Source organism: Anomaloglossus baeobatrachus, unplaced genomic scaffold (assembly GCF_048569485.1).
Source record: "Anomaloglossus baeobatrachus isolate aAnoBae1 unplaced genomic scaffold, aAnoBae1.hap1 Scaffold_4791, whole genome shotgun sequence".
In the NCBI taxonomy this organism is placed as follows: domain Eukaryota; kingdom Metazoa; phylum Chordata; class Amphibia; order Anura; family Aromobatidae; genus Anomaloglossus; species Anomaloglossus baeobatrachus.
Genome location: NW_027444137.1, coordinates 1 through 22,534, shown reverse-complemented (window position 1 = coordinate 22,534; position 22,534 = coordinate 1). Strand labels below are relative to the sequence as shown.

Below are 22,534 nucleotides of genomic sequence, written 5' to 3'. Positions count from 1 at the left end.
AATGAATTGGAAGAAAGCATACGTCTTCATATGCACCTCAATTTGGCCCATTCACTTTTCACACTTCCTCCTTTTGTTTTTTATCTTTCACACTTTTGACTTTCTTTATTCATCCAAATAGCAAACTCATCACCACTCAACCTGACCAACTCGGCTATGTCCCCGTGCTGCAGTTCTCTGTCTTATCTAGATCATTTGCAATTGAATGGAATAGATCCCTTTTGGACAAAGTGGATTCACCTGCTGCTGCAGTGACCACAGGTGTGATAACATCTAGAATTGGCATCTGGTGCGATCTCTCCGCTTCCACTCCAAAGAAAGTTACCTGTTTATTCCTATCATGCATTGGTTTTTGGGGTTTTCTTTGAGTAATGATGATCTCTTTAGTAGTCTGTTGGCGCCCTCTCCTGGAGGAATAGTTTGCTTGCTCTTGGACATTCTAAAAGAGAGGTCATGATAGACATTGAGCTTCTGAGCTCAATTGGGGACAGTCATGGGTGATGAATGTTTGCAACCTACTGCGAAGCCTCATACCGCAATATAAGGAACGTCAAATACTAAGAAAGGGCGGCCTATGAAAGAATTACTACTTTCAATAAGTACACTTAAACGGCTAATTGGGAATAGAAAAACTGTAAAAAGCCCTCTGAGAAAGCCCCCCTCTAACCTTTGATAGTAAGCTTTTCTGTAGTCTGCCTGTTGATGTATTTTCCGTTTGAACTGTGCACAACATGAAGAGACGGAACACTGGCGGCTTGTCACAATGCCCCCCGATGACATCACAATAGCGCTGCTGCCTAGAAAACAAGCTGCGCAGAAGAAGTTGTTCTTTGGGTGGGAGGGTGGGCTAGTGGAAGGAGGGGGCAATCTCTTTTTTTCCCGGGTGGTAGGGGGATGACAGGAGAAGGGAAGCGGGGTGGTGAGAAAGGTACAGAGGGCAGGGTTTGGGGGCTGGGAAGGAAAGGGAAAAGATTAGGGTTTGGGGATGATGAAAGGGCTTTCTACGGGTAAGGATGGCAAAGGGTGGCAGTGACGGAAAGTCAGGCAACCTGTCCTGTCCGTCTTTTTGTATCGTGAATTGGAAAGACTGCAAGGGGGAGGGGAGTTGCTTGCGCCCTAAAGGAGGAGTTATTCAGATTCATTGCAGTGGGCGGCGGCTGCAAAACGCACCATTCTTCTTGTTTTGGCTCTGCAAAGCAGCCTTTTCAAGGGTTGGCTTGGGTGACAAAATGTCTTGTGTAGGCGTGGGTTTGTCTCCCTCTCGCTCTCTCTCCCTAAGATGTGTCCGGCATAGGCCAGGGTGCCACTCGAGGCCCAAACCAATTCTGGTTATCGCTTCTCGGCCTTTTGGCTAAGATCAAGTGTAGTATCTGTTCTTATCAGTTTAATATCTGATACGTCCCCTATCTGGGGACCATATATTAAATGGATTTTTAGAACAGGGAGATGGAAAAAGAGCTTGCTCTGTCCACTCCACGCATTGACCTGGTATTGCAGTACCTCCAGGAACGGTGCACCCCTTCTTAACCCAGTTTCCAAAAGCAGAACTCAATTCACCTGATTCATATTAGCCCGATTTAATGAATTGGAAGAAAGCATACGTCTTCATATGCACCTCAATTTGGCCCATTCACTTTTCACACTTCCTCCTTTTGTTTTTTATCTTTCACACTTTTGACTTTCTTTATTCATCCAAATAGCAAACTCATCACCACTCAACCTGACCAACTCGGCTATGTCCCCGTGCTGCAGTTCTCTGTCTTATCTAGATCATTTGCAATTGAATGGAATAGATCCCTTTTGGACAAAGTGGATTCACCTGCTGCTGCAGTGACCACAGGTGTGATAACATCTAGAATTGGCATCTGGTGCGATCTCTCCGCTTCCACTCCAAAGAAAGTTACCTGTTTATTCCTATCATGCATTGGTTTTTGGGGTTTTCTTTGAGTAATGATGATCTCTTTAGTAGTCTGTTGGCGCCCTCTCCTGGAGGAATAGTTTGCTTGCTCTTGGACATTCTAAAAGAGAGGTCATGATAGACATTGAGCTTCTGAGCTCAATTGGGGACAGTCATGGGTGATGAATGTTTGCAACCTACTGCGAAGCCTCATACCGCAATATAAGGAACGTCAAATACTAAGAAAGGGCGGCCTATGAAAGAATTACTACTTTCAATAAGTACACTTAAACGGCTAATTGGGAATAGAAAAACTGTAAAAAGCCCTCTGAGAAAGCCCCCCTCTAACCTTTGATAGTAAGCTTTTCTGTAGTCTGCCTGTTGATGTATTTTCCGTTTGAACTGTGCACAACATGAAGAGACGGAACACTGGCGGCTTGTCACAATGCCCCCCGATGACATCACAATAGCGCTGCTGCCTAGAAAACAAGCTGCGCAGAAGAAGTTGTTCTTTGGGTGGGAGGGTGGGCTAGTGGAAGGAGGGGGCAATCTCTTTTTTTCCCGGGTGGTAGGGGGATGACAGGAGAAGGGAAGCGGGTGGTGAGAAAGGTACAGAGGGCAGGGTTTGGGGGCTGGGAAGGAAAGGGAAAAGATTAGGGTTTGGGGATGATGAAAGGGCTTTCTACGGGTAAGGATGGCAAAGGGTGGCAGTGACGGAAAGTCAGGCAACCTGTCCTGTCCGTCTTTTTGTATCGTGAATTGGAAAGACTGCAAGGGGGAGGGGAGTTGCTTGCGCCCTAAAGGAGGAGTTATTCAGATTCATTGCAGTGGGCGGCGGCTGCAAAACGCACCATTCTTCTTGTTTTGGCTCTGCAAAGCAGCCTTTTCAAGGGTTGGCTTGGGTGACAAAATGTCTTGTGTAGGCGTGGGTTTGTCTCCCTCTCGCTCTCTCTCCCTAAGATGTGTCCGGCATAGGCCAGGGTGCCACTCGAGGCCCAAACCAATTCTGGTTATCGCTTCTCGGCCTTTTGGCTAAGATCAAGTGTAGTATCTGTTCTTATCAGTTTAATATCTGATACGTCCCCTATCTGGGGACCATATATTAAATGGATTTTTAGAACAGGGAGATGGAAAAAGAGCTTGCTCTGTCCACTCCACGCATTGACCTGGTATTGCAGTACCTCCAGGAACGGTGCACCCCTTCTTAACCCAGTTTCCAAAAGCAGAACTCAATTCACCTGATTCATATTAGCCCGATTTAATGAATTGGAAGAAAGCATACGTCTTCATATGCACCTCAATTTGGCCCATTCACTTTTCACACTTCCTCCTTTTGTTTTTTATCTTTCACACTTTTGACTTTCTTTATTCATCCAAATAGCAAACTCATCACCACTCAACCTGACCAACTCGGCTATGTCCCCGTGCTGCAGTTCTCTGTCTTATCTAGATCATTTGCAATTGAATGGAATAGATCCCTTTTGGACAAAGTGGATTCACCTGCTGCTGCAGTGACCACAGGTGTGATAACATCTAGAATTGGCATCTGGTGCGATCTCTCCGCTTCCACTCCAAAGAAAGTTACCTGTTTATTCCTATCATGCATTGGTTTTTGGGGTTTTCTTTGAGTAATGATGATCTCTTTAGTAGTCTGTTGGCGCCCTCTCCTGGAGGAATAGTTTGCTTGCTCTTGGACATTCTAAAAGAGAGGTCATGATAGACATTGAGCTTCTGAGCTCAATTGGGGACAGTCATGGGTGATGAATGTTTGCAACCTACTGCGAAGCCTCATACCGCAATATAAGGAACGTCAAATACTAAGAAAGGGCGGCCTATGAAAGAATTACTACTTTCAATAAGTACACTTAAACGGCTAATTGGGAATAGAAAAACTGTAAAAAGCCCTCTGAGAAAGCCCCCCTCTAACCTTTGATAGTAAGCTTTTCTGTAGTCTGCCTGTTGATGTATTTTCCGTTTGAACTGTGCACAACATGAAGAGACGGAACACTGGCGGCTTGTCACAATGCCCCCCGATGACATCACAATAGCGCTGCTGCCTAGAAAACAAGCTGCGCAGAAGAAGTTGTTCTTTGGGTGGGAGGGTGGGCTAGTGGAAGGAGGGGGCAATCTCTTTTTTTCCCGGGTGGTAGGGGGATGACAGGAGAAGGGAAGCGGGTGGTGAGAAAGGTACAGAGGGCAGGGTTTGGGGGCTGGGAAGGAAAGGGAAAAGATTAGGGTTTGGGGATGATGAAAGGGCTTTCTACGGGTAAGGATGGCAAAGGGTGGCAGTGACGGAAAGTCAGGCAACCTGTCCTGTCCGTCTTTTTGTATCGTGAATTGGAAAGACTGCAAGGGGGAGGGGAGTTGCTTGCGCCCTAAAGGAGGAGTTATTCAGATTCATTGCAGTGGGCGGCGGCTGCAAAACGCACCATTCTTCTTGTTTTGGCTCTGCAAAGCAGCCTTTTCAAGGGTTGGCTTGGGTGACAAAATGTCTTGTGTAGGCGTGGGTTTGTCTCCCTCTCGCTCTCTCTCCCTAAGATGTGTCCGGCATAGGCCAGGGTGCCACTCGAGGCCCAAACCAATTCTGGTTATCGCTTCTCGGCCTTTTGGCTAAGATCAAGTGTAGTATCTGTTCTTATCAGTTTAATATCTGATACGTCCCCTATCTGGGGACCATATATTAAATGGATTTTTAGAACAGGGAGATGGAAAAAGAGCTTGCTCTGTCCACTCCACGCATTGACCTGGTATTGCAGTACCTCCAGGAACGGTGCACCCCTTCTTAACCCAGTTTCCAAAAGCAGAACTCAATTCACCTGATTCATATTAGCCCGATTTAATGAATTGGAAGAAAGCATACGTCTTCATATGCACCTCAATTTGGCCCATTCACTTTTCACACTTCCTCCTTTTGTTTTTTATCTTTCACACTTTTGACTTTCTTTATTCATCCAAATAGCAAACTCATCACCACTCAACCTGACCAACTCGGCTATGTCCCCGTGCTGCAGTTCTCTGTCTTATCTAGATCATTTGCAATTGAATGGAATAGATCCCTTTTGGACAAAGTGGATTCACCTGCTGCTGCAGTGACCACAGGTGTGATAACATCTAGAATTGGCATCTGGTGCGATCTCTCCGCTTCCACTCCAAAGAAAGTTACCTGTTTATTCCTATCATGCATTGGTTTTTGGGGTTTTCTTTGAGTAATGATGATCTCTTTAGTAGTCTGTTGGCGCCCTCTCCTGGAGGAATAGTTTGCTTGCTCTTGGACATTCTAAAAGAGAGGTCATGATAGACATTGAGCTTCTGAGCTCAATTGGGGACAGTCATGGGTGATGAATGTTTGCAACCTACTGCGAAGCCTCATACCGCAATATAAGGAACGTCAAATACTAAGAAAGGGCGGCCTATGAAAGAATTACTACTTTCAATAAGTACACTTAAACGGCTAATTGGGAATAGAAAAACTGTAAAAAGCCCTCTGAGAAAGCCCCCCTCTAACCTTTGATAGTAAGCTTTTCTGTAGTCTGCCTGTTGATGTATTTTCCGTTTGAACTGTGCACAACATGAAGAGACGGAACACTGGCGGCTTGTCACAATGCCCCCCGATGACATCACAATAGCGCTGCTGCCTAGAAAACAAGCTGCGCAGAAGAAGTTGTTCTTTGGGTGGGAGGGTGGGCTAGTGGAAGGAGGGGGCAATCTCTTTTTTTCCCGGGTGGTAGGGGGATGACAGGAGAAGGGAAGCGGGTGGTGAGAAAGGTACAGAGGGCAGGGTTTGGGGGCTGGGAAGGAAAGGGAAAAGATTAGGGTTTGGGGATGATGAAAGGGCTTTCTACGGGTAAGGATGGCAAAGGGTGGCAGTGACGGAAAGTCAGGCAACCTGTCCTGTCCGTCTTTTTGTATCGTGAATTGGAAAGACTGCAAGGGGGAGGGGAGTTGCTTGCGCCCTAAAGGAGGAGTTATTCAGATTCATTGCAGTGGGCGGCGGCTGCAAAACGCACCATTCTTCTTGTTTTGGCTCTGCAAAGCAGCCTTTTCAAGGGTTGGCTTGGGTGACAAAATGTCTTGTGTAGGCGTGGGTTTGTCTCCCTCTCGCTCTCTCTCCCTAAGATGTGTCCGGCATAGGCCAGGGTGCCACTCGAGGCCCAAACCAATTCTGGTTATCGCTTCTCGGCCTTTTGGCTAAGATCAAGTGTAGTATCTGTTCTTATCAGTTTAATATCTGATACGTCCCCTATCTGGGGACCATATATTAAATGGATTTTTAGAACAGGGAGATGGAAAAAGAGCTTGCTCTGTCCACTCCACGCATTGACCTGGTATTGCAGTACCTCCAGGAACGGTGCACCCCTTCTTAACCCAGTTTCCAAAAGCAGAACTCAATTCACCTGATTCATATTAGCCCGATTTAATGAATTGGAAGAAAGCATACGTCTTCATATGCACCTCAATTTGGCCCATTCACTTTTCACACTTCCTCCTTTTGTTTTTTATCTTTCACACTTTTGACTTTCTTTATTCATCCAAATAGCAAACTCATCACCACTCAACCTGACCAACTCGGCTATGTCCCCGTGCTGCAGTTCTCTGTCTTATCTAGATCATTTGCAATTGAATGGAATAGATCCCTTTTGGACAAAGTGGATTCACCTGCTGCTGCAGTGACCACAGGTGTGATAACATCTAGAATTGGCATCTGGTGCGATCTCTCCGCTTCCACTCCAAAGAAAGTTACCTGTTTATTCCTATCATGCATTGGTTTTTGGGGTTTTCTTTGAGTAATGATGATCTCTTTAGTAGTCTGTTGGCGCCCTCTCCTGGAGGAATAGTTTGCTTGCTCTTGGACATTCTAAAAGAGAGGTCATGATAGACATTGAGCTTCTGAGCTCAATTGGGGACAGTCATGGGTGATGAATGTTTGCAACCTACTGCGAAGCCTCATACCGCAATATAAGGAACGTCAAATACTAAGAAAGGGCGGCCTATGAAAGAATTACTACTTTCAATAAGTACACTTAAACGGCTAATTGGGAATAGAAAAACTGTAAAAAGCCCTCTGAGAAAGCCCCCCTCTAACCTTTGATAGTAAGCTTTTCTGTAGTCTGCCTGTTGATGTATTTTCCGTTTGAACTGTGCACAACATGAAGAGACGGAACACTGGCGGCTTGTCACAATGCCCCCCGATGACATCACAATAGCGCTGCTGCCTAGAAAACAAGCTGCGCAGAAGAAGTTGTTCTTTGGGTGGGAGGGTGGGCTAGTGGAAGGAGGGGGCAATCTCTTTTTTTCCCGGGTGGTAGGGGGATGACAGGAGAAGGGAAGCGGGTGGTGAGAAAGGTACAGAGGGCAGGGTTTGGGGGCTGGGAAGGAAAGGGAAAAGATTAGGGTTTGGGGATGATGAAAGGGCTTTCTACGGGTAAGGATGGCAAAGGGTGGCAGTGACGGAAAGTCAGGCAACCTGTCCTGTCCGTCTTTTTGTATCGTGAATTGGAAAGACTGCAAGGGGGAGGGGAGTTGCTTGCGCCCTAAAGGAGGAGTTATTCAGATTCATTGCAGTGGGCGGCGGCTGCAAAACGCACCATTCTTCTTGTTTTGGCTCTGCAAAGCAGCCTTTTCAAGGGTTGGCTTGGGTGACAAAATGTCTTGTGTAGGCGTGGGTTTGTCTCCCTCTCGCTCTCTCTCCCTAAGATGTGTCCGGCATAGGCCAGGGTGCCACTCGAGGCCCAAACCAATTCTGGTTATCGCTTCTCGGCCTTTTGGCTAAGATCAAGTGTAGTATCTGTTCTTATCAGTTTAATATCTGATACGTCCCCTATCTGGGGACCATATATTAAATGGATTTTTAGAACAGGGAGATGGAAAAAGAGCTTGCTCTGTCCACTCCACGCATTGACCTGGTATTGCAGTACCTCCAGGAACGGTGCACCCCTTCTTAACCCAGTTTCCAAAAGCAGAACTCAATTCACCTGATTCATATTAGCCCGATTTAATGAATTGGAAGAAAGCATACGTCTTCATATGCACCTCAATTTGGCCCATTCACTTTTCACACTTCCTCCTTTTGTTTTTTATCTTTCACACTTTTGACTTTCTTTATTCATCCAAATAGCAAACTCATCACCACTCAACCTGACCAACTCGGCTATGTCCCCGTGCTGCAGTTCTCTGTCTTATCTAGATCATTTGCAATTGAATGGAATAGATCCCTTTTGGACAAAGTGGATTCACCTGCTGCTGCAGTGACCACAGGTGTGATAACATCTAGAATTGGCATCTGGTGCGATCTCTCCGCTTCCACTCCAAAGAAAGTTACCTGTTTATTCCTATCATGCATTGGTTTTTGGGGTTTTCTTTGAGTAATGATGATCTCTTTAGTAGTCTGTTGGCGCCCTCTCCTGGAGGAATAGTTTGCTTGCTCTTGGACATTCTAAAAGAGAGGTCATGATAGACATTGAGCTTCTGAGCTCAATTGGGGACAGTCATGGGTGATGAATGTTTGCAACCTACTGCGAAGCCTCATACCGCAATATAAGGAACGTCAAATACTAAGAAAGGGCGGCCTATGAAAGAATTACTACTTTCAATAAGTACACTTAAACGGCTAATTGGGAATAGAAAAACTGTAAAAAGCCCTCTGAGAAAGCCCCCCTCTAACCTTTGATAGTAAGCTTTTCTGTAGTCTGCCTGTTGATGTATTTTCCGTTTGAACTGTGCACAACATGAAGAGACGGAACACTGGCGGCTTGTCACAATGCCCCCCGATGACATCACAATAGCGCTGCTGCCTAGAAAACAAGCTGCGCAGAAGAAGTTGTTCTTTGGGTGGGAGGGTGGGCTAGTGGAAGGAGGGGGCAATCTCTTTTTTTCCCGGGTGGTAGGGGGATGACAGGAGAAGGGAAGCGGGTGGTGAGAAAGGTACAGAGGGCAGGGTTTGGGGGCTGGGAAGGAAAGGGAAAAGATTAGGGTTTGGGGATGATGAAAGGGCTTTCTACGGGTAAGGATGGCAAAGGGTGGCAGTGACGGAAAGTCAGGCAACCTGTCCTGTCCGTCTTTTTGTATCGTGAATTGGAAAGACTGCAAGGGGGAGGGGAGTTGCTTGCGCCCTAAAGGAGGAGTTATTCAGATTCATTGCAGTGGGCGGCGGCTGCAAAACGCACCATTCTTCTTGTTTTGGCTCTGCAAAGCAGCCTTTTCAAGGGTTGGCTTGGGTGACAAAATGTCTTGTGTAGGCGTGGGTTTGTCTCCCTCTCGCTCTCTCTCCCTAAGATGTGTCCGGCATAGGCCAGGGTGCCACTCGAGGCCCAAACCAATTCTGGTTATCGCTTCTCGGCCTTTTGGCTAAGATCAAGTGTAGTATCTGTTCTTATCAGTTTAATATCTGATACGTCCCCTATCTGGGGACCATATATTAAATGGATTTTTAGAACAGGGAGATGGAAAAAGAGCTTGCTCTGTCCACTCCACGCATTGACCTGGTATTGCAGTACCTCCAGGAACGGTGCACCCCTTCTTAACCCAGTTTCCAAAAGCAGAACTCAATTCACCTGATTCATATTAGCCCGATTTAATGAATTGGAAGAAAGCATACGTCTTCATATGCACCTCAATTTGGCCCATTCACTTTTCACACTTCCTCCTTTTGTTTTTTATCTTTCACACTTTTGACTTTCTTTATTCATCCAAATAGCAAACTCATCACCACTCAACCTGACCAACTCGGCTATGTCCCCGTGCTGCAGTTCTCTGTCTTATCTAGATCATTTGCAATTGAATGGAATAGATCCCTTTTGGACAAAGTGGATTCACCTGCTGCTGCAGTGACCACAGGTGTGATAACATCTAGAATTGGCATCTGGTGCGATCTCTCCGCTTCCACTCCAAAGAAAGTTACCTGTTTATTCCTATCATGCATTGGTTTTTGGGGTTTTCTTTGAGTAATGATGATCTCTTTAGTAGTCTGTTGGCGCCCTCTCCTGGAGGAATAGTTTGCTTGCTCTTGGACATTCTAAAAGAGAGGTCATGATAGACATTGAGCTTCTGAGCTCAATTGGGGACAGTCATGGGTGATGAATGTTTGCAACCTACTGCGAAGCCTCATACCGCAATATAAGGAACGTCAAATACTAAGAAAGGGCGGCCTATGAAAGAATTACTACTTTCAATAAGTACACTTAAACGGCTAATTGGGAATAGAAAAACTGTAAAAAGCCCTCTGAGAAAGCCCCCCTCTAACCTTTGATAGTAAGCTTTTCTGTAGTCTGCCTGTTGATGTATTTTCCGTTTGAACTGTGCACAACATGAAGAGACGGAACACTGGCGGCTTGTCACAATGCCCCCCGATGACATCACAATAGCGCTGCTGCCTAGAAAACAAGCTGCGCAGAAGAAGTTGTTCTTTGGGTGGGAGGGTGGGCTAGTGGAAGGAGGGGGCAATCTCTTTTTTTCCCGGGTGGTAGGGGGATGACAGGAGAAGGGAAGCGGGTGGTGAGAAAGGTACAGAGGGCAGGGTTTGGGGGCTGGGAAGGAAAGGGAAAAGATTAGGGTTTGGGGATGATGAAAGGGCTTTCTACGGGTAAGGATGGCAAAGGGTGGCAGTGACGGAAAGTCAGGCAACCTGTCCTGTCCGTCTTTTTGTATCGTGAATTGGAAAGACTGCAAGGGGGAGGGGAGTTGCTTGCGCCCTAAAGGAGGAGTTATTCAGATTCATTGCAGTGGGCGGCGGCTGCAAAACGCACCATTCTTCTTGTTTTGGCTCTGCAAAGCAGCCTTTTCAAGGGTTGGCTTGGGTGACAAAATGTCTTGTGTAGGCGTGGGTTTGTCTCCCTCTCGCTCTCTCTCCCTAAGATGTGTCCGGCATAGGCCAGGGTGCCACTCGAGGCCCAAACCAATTCTGGTTATCGCTTCTCGGCCTTTTGGCTAAGATCAAGTGTAGTATCTGTTCTTATCAGTTTAATATCTGATACGTCCCCTATCTGGGGACCATATATTAAATGGATTTTTAGAACAGGGAGATGGAAAAAGAGCTTGCTCTGTCCACTCCACGCATTGACCTGGTATTGCAGTACCTCCAGGAACGGTGCACCCCTTCTTAACCCAGTTTCCAAAAGCAGAACTCAATTCACCTGATTCATATTAGCCCGATTTAATGAATTGGAAGAAAGCATACGTCTTCATATGCACCTCAATTTGGCCCATTCACTTTTCACACTTCCTCCTTTTGTTTTTTATCTTTCACACTTTTGACTTTCTTTATTCATCCAAATAGCAAACTCATCACCACTCAACCTGACCAACTCGGCTATGTCCCCGTGCTGCAGTTCTCTGTCTTATCTAGATCATTTGCAATTGAATGGAATAGATCCCTTTTGGACAAAGTGGATTCACCTGCTGCTGCAGTGACCACAGGTGTGATAACATCTAGAATTGGCATCTGGTGCGATCTCTCCGCTTCCACTCCAAAGAAAGTTACCTGTTTATTCCTATCATGCATTGGTTTTTGGGGTTTTCTTTGAGTAATGATGATCTCTTTAGTAGTCTGTTGGCGCCCTCTCCTGGAGGAATAGTTTGCTTGCTCTTGGACATTCTAAAAGAGAGGTCATGATAGACATTGAGCTTCTGAGCTCAATTGGGGACAGTCATGGGTGATGAATGTTTGCAACCTACTGCGAAGCCTCATACCGCAATATAAGGAACGTCAAATACTAAGAAAGGGCGGCCTATGAAAGAATTACTACTTTCAATAAGTACACTTAAACGGCTAATTGGGAATAGAAAAACTGTAAAAAGCCCTCTGAGAAAGCCCCCCTCTAACCTTTGATAGTAAGCTTTTCTGTAGTCTGCCTGTTGATGTATTTTCCGTTTGAACTGTGCACAACATGAAGAGACGGAACACTGGCGGCTTGTCACAATGCCCCCCGATGACATCACAATAGCGCTGCTGCCTAGAAAACAAGCTGCGCAGAAGAAGTTGTTCTTTGGGTGGGAGGGTGGGCTAGTGGAAGGAGGGGGCAATCTCTTTTTTTCCCGGGTGGTAGGGGGATGACAGGAGAAGGGAAGCGGGTGGTGAGAAAGGTACAGAGGGCAGGGTTTGGGGGCTGGGAAGGAAAGGGAAAAGATTAGGGTTTGGGGATGATGAAAGGGCTTTCTACGGGTAAGGATGGCAAAGGGTGGCAGTGACGGAAAGTCAGGCAACCTGTCCTGTCCGTCTTTTTGTATCGTGAATTGGAAAGACTGCAAGGGGGAGGGGAGTTGCTTGCGCCCTAAAGGAGGAGTTATTCAGATTCATTGCAGTGGGCGGCGGCTGCAAAACGCACCATTCTTCTTGTTTTGGCTCTGCAAAGCAGCCTTTTCAAGGGTTGGCTTGGGTGACAAAATGTCTTGTGTAGGCGTGGGTTTGTCTCCCTCTCGCTCTCTCTCCCTAAGATGTGTCCGGCATAGGCCAGGGTGCCACTCGAGGCCCAAACCAATTCTGGTTATCGCTTCTCGGCCTTTTGGCTAAGATCAAGTGTAGTATCTGTTCTTATCAGTTTAATATCTGATACGTCCCCTATCTGGGGACCATATATTAAATGGATTTTTAGAACAGGGAGATGGAAAAAGAGCTTGCTCTGTCCACTCCACGCATTGACCTGGTATTGCAGTACCTCCAGGAACGGTGCACCCCTTCTTAACCCAGTTTCCAAAAGCAGAACTCAATTCACCTGATTCATATTAGCCCGATTTAATGAATTGGAAGAAAGCATACGTCTTCATATGCACCTCAATTTGGCCCATTCACTTTTCACACTTCCTCCTTTTGTTTTTTATCTTTCACACTTTTGACTTTCTTTATTCATCCAAATAGCAAACTCATCACCACTCAACCTGACCAACTCGGCTATGTCCCCGTGCTGCAGTTCTCTGTCTTATCTAGATCATTTGCAATTGAATGGAATAGATCCCTTTTGGACAAAGTGGATTCACCTGCTGCTGCAGTGACCACAGGTGTGATAACATCTAGAATTGGCATCTGGTGCGATCTCTCCGCTTCCACTCCAAAGAAAGTTACCTGTTTATTCCTATCATGCATTGGTTTTTGGGGTTTTCTTTGAGTAATGATGATCTCTTTAGTAGTCTGTTGGCGCCCTCTCCTGGAGGAATAGTTTGCTTGCTCTTGGACATTCTAAAAGAGAGGTCATGATAGACATTGAGCTTCTGAGCTCAATTGGGGACAGTCATGGGTGATGAATGTTTGCAACCTACTGCGAAGCCTCATACCGCAATATAAGGAACGTCAAATACTAAGAAAGGGCGGCCTATGAAAGAATTACTACTTTCAATAAGTACACTTAAACGGCTAATTGGGAATAGAAAAACTGTAAAAAGCCCTCTGAGAAAGCCCCCCTCTAACCTTTGATAGTAAGCTTTTCTGTAGTCTGCCTGTTGATGTATTTTCCGTTTGAACTGTGCACAACATGAAGAGACGGAACACTGGCGGCTTGTCACAATGCCCCCCGATGACATCACAATAGCGCTGCTGCCTAGAAAACAAGCTGCGCAGAAGAAGTTGTTCTTTGGGTGGGAGGGTGGGCTAGTGGAAGGAGGGGGCAATCTCTTTTTTTCCCGGGTGGTAGGGGGATGACAGGAGAAGGGAAGCGGGTGGTGAGAAAGGTACAGAGGGCAGGGTTTGGGGGCTGGGAAGGAAAGGGAAAAGATTAGGGTTTGGGGATGATGAAAGGGCTTTCTACGGGTAAGGATGGCAAAGGGTGGCAGTGACGGAAAGTCAGGCAACCTGTCCTGTCCGTCTTTTTGTATCGTGAATTGGAAAGACTGCAAGGGGGAGGGGAGTTGCTTGCGCCCTAAAGGAGGAGTTATTCAGATTCATTGCAGTGGGCGGCGGCTGCAAAACGCACCATTCTTCTTGTTTTGGCTCTGCAAAGCAGCCTTTTCAAGGGTTGGCTTGGGTGACAAAATGTCTTGTGTAGGCGTGGGTTTGTCTCCCTCTCGCTCTCTCTCCCTAAGATGTGTCCGGCATAGGCCAGGGTGCCACTCGAGGCCCAAACCAATTCTGGTTATCGCTTCTCGGCCTTTTGGCTAAGATCAAGTGTAGTATCTGTTCTTATCAGTTTAATATCTGATACGTCCCCTATCTGGGGACCATATATTAAATGGATTTTTAGAACAGGGAGATGGAAAAAGAGCTTGCTCTGTCCACTCCACGCATTGACCTGGTATTGCAGTACCTCCAGGAACGGTGCACCCCTTCTTAACCCAGTTTCCAAAAGCAGAACTCAATTCACCTGATTCATATTAGCCCGATTTAATGAATTGGAAGAAAGCATACGTCTTCATATGCACCTCAATTTGGCCCATTCACTTTTCACACTTCCTCCTTTTGTTTTTTATCTTTCACACTTTTGACTTTCTTTATTCATCCAAATAGCAAACTCATCACCACTCAACCTGACCAACTCGGCTATGTCCCCGTGCTGCAGTTCTCTGTCTTATCTAGATCATTTGCAATTGAATGGAATAGATCCCTTTTGGACAAAGTGGATTCACCTGCTGCTGCAGTGACCACAGGTGTGATAACATCTAGAATTGGCATCTGGTGCGATCTCTCCGCTTCCACTCCAAAGAAAGTTACCTGTTTATTCCTATCATGCATTGGTTTTTGGGGTTTTCTTTGAGTAATGATGATCTCTTTAGTAGTCTGTTGGCGCCCTCTCCTGGAGGAATAGTTTGCTTGCTCTTGGACATTCTAAAAGAGAGGTCATGATAGACATTGAGCTTCTGAGCTCAATTGGGGACAGTCATGGGTGATGAATGTTTGCAACCTACTGCGAAGCCTCATACCGCAATATAAGGAACGTCAAATACTAAGAAAGGGCGGCCTATGAAAGAATTACTACTTTCAATAAGTACACTTAAACGGCTAATTGGGAATAGAAAAACTGTAAAAAGCCCTCTGAGAAAGCCCCCCTCTAACCTTTGATAGTAAGCTTTTCTGTAGTCTGCCTGTTGATGTATTTTCCGTTTGAACTGTGCACAACATGAAGAGACGGAACACTGGCGGCTTGTCACAATGCCCCCCGATGACATCACAATAGCGCTGCTGCCTAGAAAACAAGCTGCGCAGAAGAAGTTGTTCTTTGGGTGGGAGGGTGGGCTAGTGGAAGGAGGGGGCAATCTCTTTTTTTCCCGGGTGGTAGGGGGATGACAGGAGAAGGGAAGCGGGTGGTGAGAAAGGTACAGAGGGCAGGGTTTGGGGGCTGGGAAGGAAAGGGAAAAGATTAGGGTTTGGGGATGATGAAAGGGCTTTCTACGGGTAAGGATGGCAAAGGGTGGCAGTGACGGAAAGTCAGGCAACCTGTCCTGTCCGTCTTTTTGTATCGTGAATTGGAAAGACTGCAAGGGGGAGGGGAGTTGCTTGCGCCCTAAAGGAGGAGTTATTCAGATTCATTGCAGTGGGCGGCGGCTGCAAAACGCACCATTCTTCTTGTTTTGGCTCTGCAAAGCAGCCTTTTCAAGGGTTGGCTTGGGTGACAAAATGTCTTGTGTAGGCGTGGGTTTGTCTCCCTCTCGCTCTCTCTCCCTAAGATGTGTCCGGCATAGGCCAGGGTGCCACTCGAGGCCCAAACCAATTCTGGTTATCGCTTCTCGGCCTTTTGGCTAAGATCAAGTGTAGTATCTGTTCTTATCAGTTTAATATCTGATACGTCCCCTATCTGGGGACCATATATTAAATGGATTTTTAGAACAGGGAGATGGAAAAAGAGCTTGCTCTGTCCACTCCACGCATTGACCTGGTATTGCAGTACCTCCAGGAACGGTGCACCCCTTCTTAACCCAGTTTCCAAAAGCAGAACTCAATTCACCTGATTCATATTAGCCCGATTTAATGAATTGGAAGAAAGCATACGTCTTCATATGCACCTCAATTTGGCCCATTCACTTTTCACACTTCCTCCTTTTGTTTTTTATCTTTCACACTTTTGACTTTCTTTATTCATCCAAATAGCAAACTCATCACCACTCAACCTGACCAACTCGGCTATGTCCCCGTGCTGCAGTTCTCTGTCTTATCTAGATCATTTGCAATTGAATGGAATAGATCCCTTTTGGACAAAGTGGATTCACCTGCTGCTGCAGTGACCACAGGTGTGATAACATCTAGAATTGGCATCTGGTGCGATCTCTCCGCTTCCACTCCAAAGAAAGTTACCTGTTTATTCCTATCATGCATTGGTTTTTGGGGTTTTCTTTGAGTAATGATGATCTCTTTAGTAGTCTGTTGGCGCCCTCTCCTGGAGGAATAGTTTGCTTGCTCTTGGACATTCTAAAAGAGAGGTCATGATAGACATTGAGCTTCTGAGCTCAATTGGGGACAGTCATGGGTGATGAATGTTTGCAACCTACTGCGAAGCCTCATACCGCAATATAAGGAACGTCAAATACTAAGAAAGGGCGGCCTATGAAAGAATTACTACTTTCAATAAGTACACTTAAACGGCTAATTGGGAATAGAAAAACTGTAAAAAGCCCTCTGAGAAAGCCCCCCTCTAACCTTTGATAGTAAGCTTTTCTGTAGTCTGCCTGTTGATGTATTTTCCGTTTGAACTGTGCACAACATGAAGAGACGGAACACTGGCGGCTTGTCACAATGCCCCCCGATGACATCACAATAGCGCTGCTGCCTAGAAAACAAGCTGCGCAGAAGAAGTTGTTCTTTGGGTGGGAGGGTGGGCTAGTGGAAGGAGGGGGCAATCTCTTTTTTTCCCGGGTGGTAGGGGGATGACAGGAGAAGGGAAGCGGGTGGTGAGAAAGGTACAGAGGGCAGGGTTTGGGGGCTGGGAAGGAAAGGGAAAAGATTAGGGTTTGGGGATGATGAAAGGGCTTTCTACGGGTAAGGATGGCAAAGGGTGGCAGTGACGGAAAGTCAGGCAACCTGTCCTGTCCGTCTTTTTGTATCGTGAATTGGAAAGACTGCAAGGGGGAGGGGAGTTGCTTGCGCCCTAAAGGAGGAGTTATTCAGATTCATTGCAGTGGGCGGCGGCTGCAAAACGCACCATTCTTCTTGTTTTGGCTCTGCAAAGCAGCCTTTTCAAGGGTTGGCTTGGGTGACAAAATGTCTTGTGTAGGCGTGGGTTTGTCTCCCTCTCGCTCTCTCTCCCTAAGATGTGTCCGGCATAGGCCAGGGTGCCACTCGAGGCCCAAACCAATTCTGGTTATCGCTTCTCGGCCTTTTGGCTAAGATCAAGTGTAGTATCTGTTCTTATCAGTTTAATATCTGATACGTCCCCTATCTGGGGACCATATATTAAATGGATTTTTAGAACAGGGAGATGGAAAAAGAGCTTGCTCTGTCCACTCCACGCATTGACCTGGTATTGCAGTACCTCCAGGAACGGTGCACCCCTTCTTAACCCAGTTTCCAAAAGCAGAACTCAATTCACCTGATTCATATTAGCCCGATTTAATGAATTGGAAGAAAGCATACGTCTTCATATGCACCTCAATTTGGCCCATTCACTTTTCACACTTCCTCCTTTTGTTTTTTATCTTTCACACTTTTGACTTTCTTTATTCATCCAAATAGCAAACTCATCACCACTCAACCTGACCAACTCGGCTATGTCCCCGTGCTGCAGTTCTCTGTCTTATCTAGATCATTTGCAATTGAATGGAATAGATCCCTTTTGGACAAAGTGGATTCACCTGCTGCTGCAGTGACCACAGGTGTGATAACATCTAGAATTGGCATCTGGTGCGATCTCTCCGCTTCCACTCCAAAGAAAGTTACCTGTTTATTCCTATCATGCATTGGTTTTTGGGGTTTTCTTTGAGTAATGATGATCTCTTTAGTAGTCTGTTGGCGCCCTCTCCTGGAGGAATAGTTTGCTTGCTCTTGGACATTCTAAAAGAGAGGTCATGATAGACATTGAGCTTCTGAGCTCAATTGGGGACAGTCATGGGTGATGAATGTTTGCAACCTACTGCGAAGCCTCATACCGCAATATAAGGAACGTCAAATACTAAGAAAGGGCGGCCTATGAAAGAATTACTACTTTCAATAAGTACACTTAAACGGCTAATTGGGAATAGAAAAACTGTAAAAAGCCCTCTGAGAAAGCCCCCCTCTAACCTTTGATAGTAAGCTTTTCTGTAGTCTGCCTGTTGATGTATTTTCCGTTTGAACTGTGCACAACATGAAGAGACGGAACACTGGCGGCTTGTCACAATGCCCCCCGATGACATCACAATAGCGCTGCTGCCTAGAAAACAAGCTGCGCAGAAGAAGTTGTTCTTTGGGTGGGAGGGTGGGCTAGTGGAAGGAGGGGGCAATCTCTTTTTTTCCCGGGTGGTAGGGGGATGACAGGAGAAGGGAAGCGGGTGGTGAGAAAGGTACAGAGGGCAGGGTTTGGGGGCTGGGAAGGAAAGGGAAAAGATTAGGGTTTGGGGATGATGAAAGGGCTTTCTACGGGTAAGGATGGCAAAGGGTGGCAGTGACGGAAAGTCAGGCAACCTGTCCTGTCCGTCTTTTTGTATCGTGAATTGGAAAGACTGCAAGGGGGAGGGGAGTTGCTTGCGCCCTAAAGGAGGAGTTATTCAGATTCATTTCAGTGGGCGGCGGCTGCAAAACGCACCATTCTTCTTGTTTTGGCTCTGCAAAGCAGCCTTTTCAAGGGTTGGCTTGGGTGACAAAATGTCTTGTGTAGGCGTGGGTTTGTCTCCCTCTCGCTCTCTCTCCCTAAGATGTGTCCGGCATAGGCCAGGGTGCCACTCGAGGCCCAAACCAATTCTGGTTATCGCTTCTCGGCCTTTTGGCTAAGATCAAGTGTAGTATCTGTTCTTATCAGTTTAATATCTGATACGTCCCCTATCTGGGGACCATATATTAAATGGATTTTTAGAACAGGGAGATGGAAAAAGAGCTTGCTCTGTCCACTCCACGCATTGACCTGGTATTGCAGTACCTCCAGGAACGGTGCACCCCTTCTTAACCCAGTTTCCAAAAGCAGAACTCAATTCACCTGATTCATATTAGCCCGATTTAATGAATTGGAAGAAAGCATACGTCTTCATATGCACCTCAATTTGGCCCATTCACTTTTCACACTTCCTCCTTTTGTTTTTTATCTTTCACACTTTTGACTTTCTTTATTCATCCAAATAGCAAACTCATCACCACTCAACCTGACCAACTCGGCTATGTCCCCGTGCTGCAGTTCTCTGTCTTATCTAGATCATTTGCAATTGAATGGAATAGATCCCTTTTGGACAAAGTGGATTCACCTGCTGCTGCAGTGACCACAGGTGTGATAACATCTAGAATTGGCATCTGGTGCGATCTCTCCGCTTCCACTCCAAAGAAAGTTACCTGTTTATTCCTATCATGCATTGGTTTTTGGGGTTTTCTTTGAGTAATGATGATCTCTTTAGTAGTCTGTTGGCGCCCTCTCCTGGAGGAATAGTTTGCTTGCTCTTGGACATTCTAAAAGAGAGGTCATGATAGACATTGAGCTTCTGAGCTCAATTGGGGACAGTCATGGGTGATGAATGTTTGCAACCTACTGCGAAGCCTCATACCGCAATATAAGGAACGTCAAATACTAAGAAAGGGCGGCCTATGAAAGAATTACTACTTTCAATAAGTACACTTAAACGGCTAATTGGGAATAGAAAAACTGTAAAAAGCCCTCTGAGAAAGCCCCCCTCTAACCTTTGATAGTAAGCTTTTCTGTAGTCTGCCTGTTGATGTATTTTCCGTTTGAACTGTGCACAACATGAAGAGACGGAACACTGGCGGCTTGTCACAATGCCCCCCGATGACATCACAATAGCGCTGCTGCCTAGAAAACAAGCTGCGCAGAAGAAGTTGTTCTTTGGGTGGGAGGGTGGGCTAGTGGAAGGAGGGGGCAATCTCTTTTTTTCCCGGGTGGTAGGGGGATGACAGGAGAAGGGAAGCGGGTGGTGAGAAAGGTACAGAGGGCAGGGTTTGGGGGCTGGGAAGGAAAGGGAAAAGATTAGGGTTTGGGGATGATGAAAGGGCTTTCTACGGGTAAGGATGGCAAAGGGTGGCAGTGACGGAAAGTCAGGCAACCTGTCCTGTCCGTCTTTTTGTATCGTGAATTGGAAAGACTGCAAGGGGGAGGGGAGTTGCTTGCGCCCTAAAGGAGGAGTTATTCAGATTCATTGCAGTGGGCGGCGGCTGCAAAACGCACCATTCTTCTTGTTTTGGCTCTGCAAAGCAGCCTTTTCAAGGGTTGGCTTGGGTGACAAAATGTCTTGTGTAGGCGTGGGTTTGTCTCCCTCTCGCTCTCTCTCCCTAAGATGTGTCCGGCATAGGCCAGGGTGCCACTCGAGGCCCAAACCAATTCTGGTTATCGCTTCTCGGCCTTTTGGCTAAGATCAAGTGTAGTATCTGTTCTTATCAGTTTAATATCTGATACGTCCCCTATCTGGGGACCATATATTAAATGGATTTTTAGAACAGGGAGATGGAAAAAGAGCTTGCTCTGTCCACTCCACGCATTGACCTGGTATTGCAGTACCTCCAGGAACGGTGCACCCCTTCTTAACCCAGTTTCCAAAAGCAGAACTCAATTCACCTGATTCATATTAGCCCGATTTAATGAATTGGAAGAAAGCATACGTCTTCATATGCACCTCAATTTGGCCCATTCACTTTTCACACTTCCTCCTTTTGTTTTTTATCTTTCACACTTTTGACTTTCTTTATTCATCCAAATAGCAAACTCATCACCACTCAACCTGACCAACTCGGCTATGTCCCCGTGCTGCAGTTCTCTGTCTTATCTAGATCATTTGCAATTGAATGGAATAGATCCCTTTTGGACAAAGTGGATTCACCTGCTGCTGCAGTGACCACAGGTGTGATAACATCTAGAATTGGCATCTGGTGCGATCTCTCCGCTTCCACTCCAAAGAAAGTTACCTGTTTATTCCTATCATGCATTGGTTTTTGGGGTTTTCTTTGAGTAATGATGATCTCTTTAGTAGTCTGTTGGCGCCCTCTCCTGGAGGAATAGTTTGCTTGCTCTTGGACATTCTAAAAGAGAGGTCATGATAGACATTGAGCTTCTGAGCTCAATTGGGGACAGTCATGGGTGATGAATGTTTGCAACCTACTGCGAAGCCTCATACCGCAATATAAGGAACGTCAAATACTAAGAAAGGGCGGCCTATGAAAGAATTACTACTTTCAATAAGTACACTTAAACGGCTAATTGGGAATAGAAAAACTGTAAAAAGCCCTCTGAGAAAGCCCCCCTCTAACCTTTGATAGTAAGCTTTTCTGTAGTCTGCCTGTTGATGTATTTTCCGTTTGAACTGTGCACAACATGAAGAGACGGAACACTGGCGGCTTGTCACAATGCCCCCCGATGACATCACAATAGCGCTGCTGCCTAGAAAACAAGCTGCGCAGAAGAAGTTGTTCTTTGGGTGGGAGGGTGGGCTAGTGGAAGGAGGGGGCAATCTCTTTTTTTCCCGGGTGGTAGGGGGATGACAGGAGAAGGGAAGCGGGTGGTGAGAAAGGTACAGAGGGCAGGGTTTGGGGGCTGGGAAGGAAAGGGAAAAGATTAGGGTTTGGGGATGATGAAAGGGCTTTCTACGGGTAAGGATGGCAAAGGGTGGCAGTGACGGAAAGTCAGGCAACCTGTCCTGTCCGTCTTTTTGTATCGTGAATTGGAAAGACTGCAAGGGGGAGGGGAGTTGCTTGCGCCCTAAAGGAGGAGTTATTCAGATTCATTGCAGTGGGCGGCGGCTGCAAAACGCACCATTCTTCTTGTTTTGGCTCTGCAAAGCAGCCTTTTCAAGGGTTGGCTTGGGTGACAAAATGTCTTGTGTAGGCGTGGGTTTGTCTCCCTCTCGCTCTCTCTCCCTAAGATGTGTCCGGCATAGGCCAGGGTGCCACTCGAGGCCCAAACCAATTCTGGTTATCGCTTCTCGGCCTTTTGGCTAAGATCAAGTGTAGTATCTGTTCTTATCAGTTTAATATCTGATACGTCCCCTATCTGGGGACCATATATTAAATGGATTTTTAGAACAGGGAGATGGAAAAAGAGCTTGCTCTGTCCACTCCACGCATTGACCTGGTATTGCAGTACCTCCAGGAACGGTGCACCCCTTCTTAACCCAGTTTCCAAAAGCAGAACTCAATTCACCTGATTCATATTAGCCCGATTTAATGAATTGGAAGAAAGCATACGTCTTCATATGCACCTCAATTTGGCCCATTCACTTTTCACACTTCCTCCTTTTGTTTTTTATCTTTCACACTTTTGACTTTCTTTATTCATCCAAATAGCAAACTCATCACCACTCAACCTGACCAACTCGGCTATGTCCCCGTGCTGCAGTTCTCTGTCTTATCTAGATCATTTGCAATTGAATGGAATAGATCCCTTTTGGACAAAGTGGATTCACCTGCTGCTGCAGTGACCACAGGTGTGATAACATCTAGAATTGGCATCTGGTGCGATCTCTCCGCTTCCACTCCAAAGAAAGTTACCTGTTTATTCCTATCATGCATTGGTTTTTGGGGTTTTCTTTGAGTAATGATGATCTCTTTAGTAGTCTGTTGGCGCCCTCTCCTGGAGGAATAGTTTGCTTGCTCTTGGACATTCT

General features: G+C 46.2%; 14 non-coding genes across 14 annotated transcripts; all 14 read left to right on the top strand.

Annotated features, from left to right (window-relative positions):
* Positions 1-1,331: 1,331 nt before the first annotated feature.
* Positions 1,332-1,522, top strand: LOC142281684 (U2 spliceosomal RNA). The gene has a single exon (XR_012743728.1). It is a non-coding gene; the product is annotated as a U2 spliceosomal RNA (small nuclear RNA).
* Positions 1,523-2,909: 1,387 nt separating this feature from the next.
* Positions 2,910-3,100, top strand: LOC142281683 (U2 spliceosomal RNA). The gene has a single exon (XR_012743727.1). It is a non-coding gene; the product is annotated as a U2 spliceosomal RNA (small nuclear RNA).
* A 1,387-nt stretch (positions 3,101-4,487) lies between these two features.
* On the top strand, positions 4,488-4,678 carry LOC142281682 (U2 spliceosomal RNA). The gene has a single exon (XR_012743726.1). It is a non-coding gene; the product is annotated as a U2 spliceosomal RNA (small nuclear RNA).
* Positions 4,679-6,065: 1,387 nt separating this feature from the next.
* Positions 6,066-6,256, top strand: LOC142281681 (U2 spliceosomal RNA). The gene has a single exon (XR_012743725.1). It is a non-coding gene; the product is annotated as a U2 spliceosomal RNA (small nuclear RNA).
* Positions 6,257-7,643: 1,387 nt separating this feature from the next.
* Positions 7,644-7,834, top strand: LOC142281680 (U2 spliceosomal RNA). The gene has a single exon (XR_012743724.1). It is a non-coding gene; the product is annotated as a U2 spliceosomal RNA (small nuclear RNA).
* A 1,387-nt stretch (positions 7,835-9,221) lies between these two features.
* LOC142281679 (U2 spliceosomal RNA) lies at positions 9,222-9,412 on the top strand. The gene has a single exon (XR_012743723.1). It is a non-coding gene; the product is annotated as a U2 spliceosomal RNA (small nuclear RNA).
* Positions 9,413-10,799: 1,387 nt separating this feature from the next.
* LOC142281678 (U2 spliceosomal RNA) lies at positions 10,800-10,990 on the top strand. The gene has a single exon (XR_012743722.1). It is a non-coding gene; the product is annotated as a U2 spliceosomal RNA (small nuclear RNA).
* Positions 10,991-12,377: 1,387 nt separating this feature from the next.
* On the top strand, positions 12,378-12,568 carry LOC142281677 (U2 spliceosomal RNA). Its single transcript, XR_012743721.1, has one exon. It is a non-coding gene; the product is annotated as a U2 spliceosomal RNA (small nuclear RNA).
* A 1,387-nt stretch (positions 12,569-13,955) lies between these two features.
* LOC142281676 (U2 spliceosomal RNA) lies at positions 13,956-14,146 on the top strand. Its single transcript, XR_012743720.1, has one exon. It is a non-coding gene; the product is annotated as a U2 spliceosomal RNA (small nuclear RNA).
* A 1,387-nt stretch (positions 14,147-15,533) lies between these two features.
* On the top strand, positions 15,534-15,724 carry LOC142281692 (U2 spliceosomal RNA). Its single transcript, XR_012743736.1, has one exon. It is a non-coding gene; the product is annotated as a U2 spliceosomal RNA (small nuclear RNA).
* A 1,387-nt stretch (positions 15,725-17,111) lies between these two features.
* Positions 17,112-17,302, top strand: LOC142281691 (U2 spliceosomal RNA). The gene has a single exon (XR_012743735.1). It is a non-coding gene; the product is annotated as a U2 spliceosomal RNA (small nuclear RNA).
* Positions 17,303-18,689: 1,387 nt separating this feature from the next.
* LOC142281690 (U2 spliceosomal RNA) lies at positions 18,690-18,880 on the top strand. Its single transcript, XR_012743734.1, has one exon. It is a non-coding gene; the product is annotated as a U2 spliceosomal RNA (small nuclear RNA).
* A 1,387-nt stretch (positions 18,881-20,267) lies between these two features.
* On the top strand, positions 20,268-20,458 carry LOC142281686 (U2 spliceosomal RNA). The gene has a single exon (XR_012743730.1). It is a non-coding gene; the product is annotated as a U2 spliceosomal RNA (small nuclear RNA).
* Positions 20,459-21,845: 1,387 nt separating this feature from the next.
* On the top strand, positions 21,846-22,036 carry LOC142281675 (U2 spliceosomal RNA). The gene has a single exon (XR_012743719.1). It is a non-coding gene; the product is annotated as a U2 spliceosomal RNA (small nuclear RNA).
* The last annotated feature ends 498 nt before the right edge of the window (positions 22,037-22,534 follow it).